Source organism: Myotis brandtii, unplaced genomic scaffold (genome assembly GCF_000412655.1).
Source record: "Myotis brandtii unplaced genomic scaffold, ASM41265v1 scaffold57, whole genome shotgun sequence".
Classification (NCBI taxonomy): Eukaryota; Metazoa; Chordata; class Mammalia; order Chiroptera; family Vespertilionidae; genus Myotis; species Myotis brandtii.
In genome coordinates this window covers 504590-510589 of record NW_005370133.1, presented here as the reverse complement: position 1 = coordinate 510589, position 6000 = coordinate 504590, and the positions used below count along the sequence as shown (strand labels likewise).

At 52.0% G+C, this 6000-nt stretch overlaps 1 protein-coding gene across 1 annotated transcript in view; it reads left to right on the top strand.

Moving 5' to 3' along the window:
* LRP8 (low density lipoprotein receptor-related protein 8, apolipoprotein e receptor) overlaps positions 1–6000 on the top strand; it is a 73818-nt gene that overhangs the window by 734 nt on the left and 67084 nt on the right. The gene's annotated exons all lie outside the window — the stretch shown is intronic.

Sequence of the window (6000 nt, the reverse complement as noted above, 5' to 3'; positions counted from 1 at the left end):
CACACCCGGTGGCTGAGCCGGAACTGTGGGCGAGGACGCCACTGTCCCTGCGCGGGTCCGGCTTCCTACGAACCGGCCTCCAGGGCTCCAGCCTCGGCTCCACGGAACGCGCGGCTTTTTCAAAGTTCCGCACAGCTCCAGGCCTAGCCGCGCTCCTTTACTTGCTCGTTTCTTTCTTTCTTTTTTGAATGAATGGGCTCCCCGGGGCCCCTGATTGGCTGGGCGAGGACCACCCCATAGGCCCCCGTGGCCTGAGCGGCCAATCGTGGTGAGGAAGGGTGCGTGGTTTTCGGGGCGCAGTGGGCGCAGGGGCCCTGCCCTGGCCCCGCCTTGGCCACACCCCTACGCTCATCCCGCGGGTAGTAGTTGCAGGCGACCGAGCTAAAGCCCGCTGGTTTTCTGCCTAGTCACGGGAAGCCCTTTTGTGTGGCACCCTCGTTAGCCGACCTGGATCTCCAGTCAGACCGACTGGGGCATGAGTCATGGCCTTAACCACACAACCAATGGGTCTTGGCTGCCTGTCACTATTTGAGCCAGTTAAGCAGAGACAGGGTTGAATCATATATGCGCCTTTCTTCCAATAATGCGGGCAGCATGGGTGAGCAGCAGGCCATCCACAAAAATCTGCTCTCCCCTTCCCAGAGCCAACTGCTTATATTGGGTAGGAGGCAAAGATTACGTGGGAGAGAAAGAATTCCAGGCATGGGAAAGGAGGCAAGGTGTAATGGTTACAGGTTGAACCTGTCAAAGCTGGCTCTGTTCCCATTCCCACGCCCCCAGACACTCTGTGCCCATGGGGGGGGGGGGGGGGGGGGCGGTCTCCAGGCACCTCCGGACAGGCAATAGGGGCTGCAAAGGGCAGGTGCCTCCAGGATTAGATTGCTGCAGCCAGGAAGTGGTAAATCTTTCCATAATAGTAGGCACTTCTCGGGAAAGAAGGATGGACTGCATTCCGATGTTGGCTCCCATGTCCCAGGGTATGCAACTCTCAGCCGTGTTAGAATGTGCTTCCTCCAATTAGAACAGAACCATCACGGTTAACAGAACATGGTTAATATTTCTTATAATTGTAGCTAGTCCCCAATATTCTATTTCTGCCCCTAACAATGGGGCAGACCAGGAAGGAGGGAGCCAGGAGGAAGAGTCTGTTTCCTGGGAGGGACCCGAGGATCCCGAGGCTGCATGTGCACCCCGGCTGTGTGTTGGTTGCAGGTGATCTTTTCTGAGTTTGGTGTTTGTACACCGGGGGCAACTGCTTTGGAAGTTCCTTCTTGGGGTGCACCCGGTTCCAGATGTCTGTGGGACCAGAAGCAAATTAGCAGGCAGTTGCCACGGTGGAGTGTAGTTCCAGGAACAGAAAAAACAGGATTTTTAGAAACAGAATCAGGTGGCCATTCATTCTCTGTTACTGGGCGCCTACTGTGGGCAGGCACTCGGGCACTTGGAGAGCAGGCCCACCCCACTGGCCAGGAGAACAGGATCTGTGGGAGGAGAGCAATGGGTGGACAGACCCTTAGCTCCACACGGTGGCTGGGGTGGGGTGGGGTGGGGTGGGGGGTAGAGGGAACACCTGGACAGGCACCATCTGTTGAGTCCCTAAGGTTTTATTTTGTTTTTAAATCCTCACCGGAGAACATGTTCATTGATTTTTAGAGAGAGGGGCTGGGGGGTGAGGAGAGAGAAACATCAATGTGAGAGAGGAATATCAATCGGTTGCCTCCCTAACTCGCCCCAACCGGAGATAGAACCTGCAATCTAGGCATGTGTGCTGACGGGGACTCGAACCCATGGCCTTCTGGTGTATGGAATGATGCTACAACCTACTGAGCACACCGGCCAGGGCAAGGTTTTTGTTTGTTTTTAAACTGGGTTTGCCAGTCAGCCACTGGGTTCATTTTCTCAGACCCAACCCAGAGTTGGCTCTGTGACTAGGGCACATCTTTTCCTCCTGCCTCAGTTTCCTTACCTGACCACTTGGGGTAATGATTCCTGCTCTGTTTTTTGTTTTTTTAATATATTTTTTTAATTGGTTTCAGAGAGGAAGGGAGAGGGAGAAAGAGATAGAAACATCAATGATGAGAGAGTCATTTCTCCCCTGCATGGCCCCCACAGGGGATCAAGCCCACAACCTGGGCATATGCCCTGACTGGGAATCGAACAGTGACCTCCTGGTTCAGAGGTCGACTGAGCCACGCCAGCTGGGCTCCTGCTCTGGTTTTGAGGACCAGTTCTAGTAATGTAATTGGAAGTAATGAGACTAACTCGCTGACCATTAGCTGTGTGCCAACTACTATTGCTGTGCTTATATAAACTCCTTTAATCTTCAGAATAGTCCTATTTTACAGACGATACAAACACAGGCGCTGAGAGATGAAGTTACTTGCCCCACAGCTATTGAGTTACCAAGTAGGAGCTTGAATTTAAGCATCTGACTCCAGGGTCCTTAGACTAATCGTGACTCGACCATTACCCAGTGCTATTGAAGTTATGAATATGGCTGAGCTGGGGTAAAATATTATGAGTCTCATTGTGGGGAGTTGTTCTCTGTGGTCCCTTTACAGCAGGAGTGCTGAGGATGAGGCAAAGAAATGAAAACTACATTTCTGACCGTGGCCAGGTGGCTCAGTTGGTTGGAGCATCCTCCCGTACACCAAAAAGTTTTGGTTTCAATTCCCCATCAGGGCACATACAAAGGTTTTGGGTTCAACCCTTGGGTTGAGGCGAGTATGGGAGGCAACCAATCGATGTTTCTCTCTCTCCCTTCCTCTTTCTCTCTAACATAAATCAATAAAAGCATATCCTCCATTGAGGTTTAAAAAAAACAACCTGAATAGCCCTGGCCCAGTGTTGGTTGAGCATTGTCCCATGAACCGAAAGGTGGCCAGTTTGATTCCCAGTCAGGCCACATGCCCAGATTGCAGGTTCTGTCCCGTCAGTATACAACAGGAGGCAACCAATGGATGTTTCTCACATCAAAGTTTCTCTCTCTCCCTCTCCCTTCCTCTCTCTCTAAAATCAATTAAAACAAACAAACAAACAAATAAGCAAACCCCCCCTGTATTTCTGGTCTAGTTATACCTTATCTCCCTGATTCTTTATAATAGCAATCTTCCGAGAGTGGCTGTGAAGAGCAGACCTTTTTCTTATCCTGTTTGTAGGTAAGGGTCTGGCTCAGAGAAGTTGAGTGACTTGCCCAAGATCACACAGCAGACAATGACAGAACTTGGTCAAGATGTCCACCTGCCTCCCAGCTCTGGGGCACTATTTGCTGGGGGTGGGGAGTGGGGTGTGGAAGGATCTAGGAAGGTGACCCAGGTTTTTGAAAGTCATACTCTGAGTGTTGAGCCTGTTGCTTTTCATCTTTATGAGACGCTCTGGGCAAGATGAGTGTGAAGTAGTGGGTGGCTGGGTGGCCCCAGATGGGACCAGGGGAGATCTGATGGCCAATCTGGGTTCCCGATTTCATCCTGAGATAGATGGGGTGGCGTCATAGGCAGAGCGTGAAGAAAAACAAATGACATTGATATCTTGCAGTGGAAGATGGGTTGGGGGCTTGGCTGTTAGTACCAAGTATCAGTTCCACACTCTTGTCTTCTCTGAGTTTGTGTCCTCCTTATCTGCTGAATGGGGGTAGCTGTTCCTCCATCATAGGTTATACGTGTGAAAAATGTTCACGCAGGGCTGGCAAAGAGAAGGGAATGGATGACTGTTCACTCCTCCAAGGCCTTTAGAAAGGGGCCCCTAGGAGCCACAAAAAGCAACCTTGAAGAAAGGCGGTGGGTCCAATTGTTCATAAATGATCTTTCCTCACTTCTTCCTTCCTCCTCTGGGGATTTCCCCCTCATTCTGGGCCACCTGTCCAAACTGCATTTCTTTGAACTATCCTCCCCTCAAGGTTGTTGGCTTCTCCCTGAGCAGCCTCCCTGCCTTATAAACGACACCTTTCTTTGGCATGTCCACCCTTCCACTCCATGACAGCTGCCCCACCTTTGTACCCTTTGACCTGCAAAATGGGTGTTGCAATTTGTAAATGAAGTCTGTGAGAGGCAAAAGGAGTTCAAGCTCCCAGAGGGCCAGAATGCAGCCTGTGAATACCAAACACTGATGGAGGCTGGGGAAACAGGAAGGCTTCCTGGAGGAGGAGACAGATAGACCAGGCCTTGAAAGATGGTAACTAATACCATTCCTCTAGAGCAGTGGTTCTCAACCTTCCTAATGCCGCGACCCTTCAATACAGTTCCTCATGTTGTGGTGACCCCCAACCATAAAATTATTTTCATTGCTACTTCATAACTGTAATTTTGCTACTGTTATGAATCGTAATGTAAATATCTGATATGCAGGATGTATTTAGGCGACCCCTGTGAAAGGGTCGTTCGACCCCCAAAGGGGTCGCGACCCACAGGTTGAGAACCGCTGCCCTAGAGCTTACCATTTAACAATAGGTAGTACAGTCCCCATATTATAGAGGAGGAAACTGGGGTCAGAGAGGTGAAATTACTCTCCCAAAGTCTCGTCGGGGTTGGAGGCAGCACTCAAACCAAGGCCTTCTATATCCTTGTCCTCGGCCACCGCAGGTGGGACTCAGCCCTCTGGAGATACGGGACAGAGCTGGTGGGCTGGGGAGAGGAAAGGCTCCCAGAGCGTCAGTTCCCAGCTCAAAGGCCTTCAAAGTGTAGGAAGGGGCTGGAAGCTGGAAGGCCAGGCCCCAGGAAGCCCAGGGGTGGCCCAGCCAGGGGAAGTTGGGTGGGTCCCTGGCTGTGGACGTGGGTCACGTAGGCCAGCTGGCCCCTTGGCCTGTTTCCTGTTGCTCTGTAGTGTCTGGGGGCAGACATGGGGGCTCTGGGCTCTGGCCAGCCCTTTGCTCCCAGAGTAACAACAACAGCCAATGCTTACTGAGCACTTGCTGTGGACCGGGCGTTGTCCTGAGATTCTACATGCATCGCCTCAAGCTTCTGGGTTCTATAAAATGGGCAACTCTATGAAGTACCTGCGTTATTCCCATTTTACAAAGGCACGAAGGAGTTAAGTAACCAGTCCCAGCGTGTATGGTTTTTAAGCGAAATTGCCGTGGTGTGAATGCAGGCACCCAACTATGGAACCTGTGCTGTCGCAAGCACTATCCGGTGGCCTCGGGCAAGTCCTTCCAGGCCTGCTTCCCCATGGTGAGATGACACCCACCCCCTGTCCCCCTCCAGCTCTGGGAAGAACGTGTGTTTCTCTGTGTGGATGGGCTGAGGGCTGGGTGTATGGTGGGCCGGTTTTGTGCTCAGATCCCCCTACCTTGCTCTGTCTCCTTCAGGCTGCCTTGTTCTCCCAGCCCCCATCACCCCTCCGTCCCAGGTCTAATAAAGAGCAGCCACAGCGAGTTCTCCCATGGCTGAGAGTTCATTAGCTGGGCAAGGCCCGGCTGCAGGAGCGCTGAGGCCTGCTGGGAAGCCGCCTCGTAAATAATTAAAACTCCGCCACAGCTCCCAGCTGGGGCTGCGGCCTCCATCTGCCCTTCAGGGTGCCGCCTGGCTGTGGCCCCATTCTCACACCCCTGACACCAGGCCCAGCTTCATCTCCTTTTTGGATGGAGTCATCTGACAGATAGCGCTGCTTCTCTCTGAACCTCTGTTTCCTCATCTGACCAGGCAACTCCTCCACTCAGGGTCCTTCTGAGGCCTGTTGTCCACGTCCCTCTAGCCCAGAGGTGGGCAAACTTTTTGACTCGAGGGCCACAATGGGTTCTTAAACTGGACCGAAGGGCCGGAACAAAAGCATGGATGGAGTGTTTGTGTGAACTAATATAAATTCAAAGTAAACATCATTACATAAAAGGGTACGGTCTTTTTTTTTTTTTTTTTAGTTTTATTCATTTCAAACGGGCCGGATCCGGCCCGAGGGCCGTAGTTTGCCCACGGCTGCTCTAGCCCGTTCCTGTCTCGTCCTATGAGCCTGTGACGCCATACTGTGACTTTCTTCTCACTCTTGCTTTCCTACTGCTTCTCACCTCCA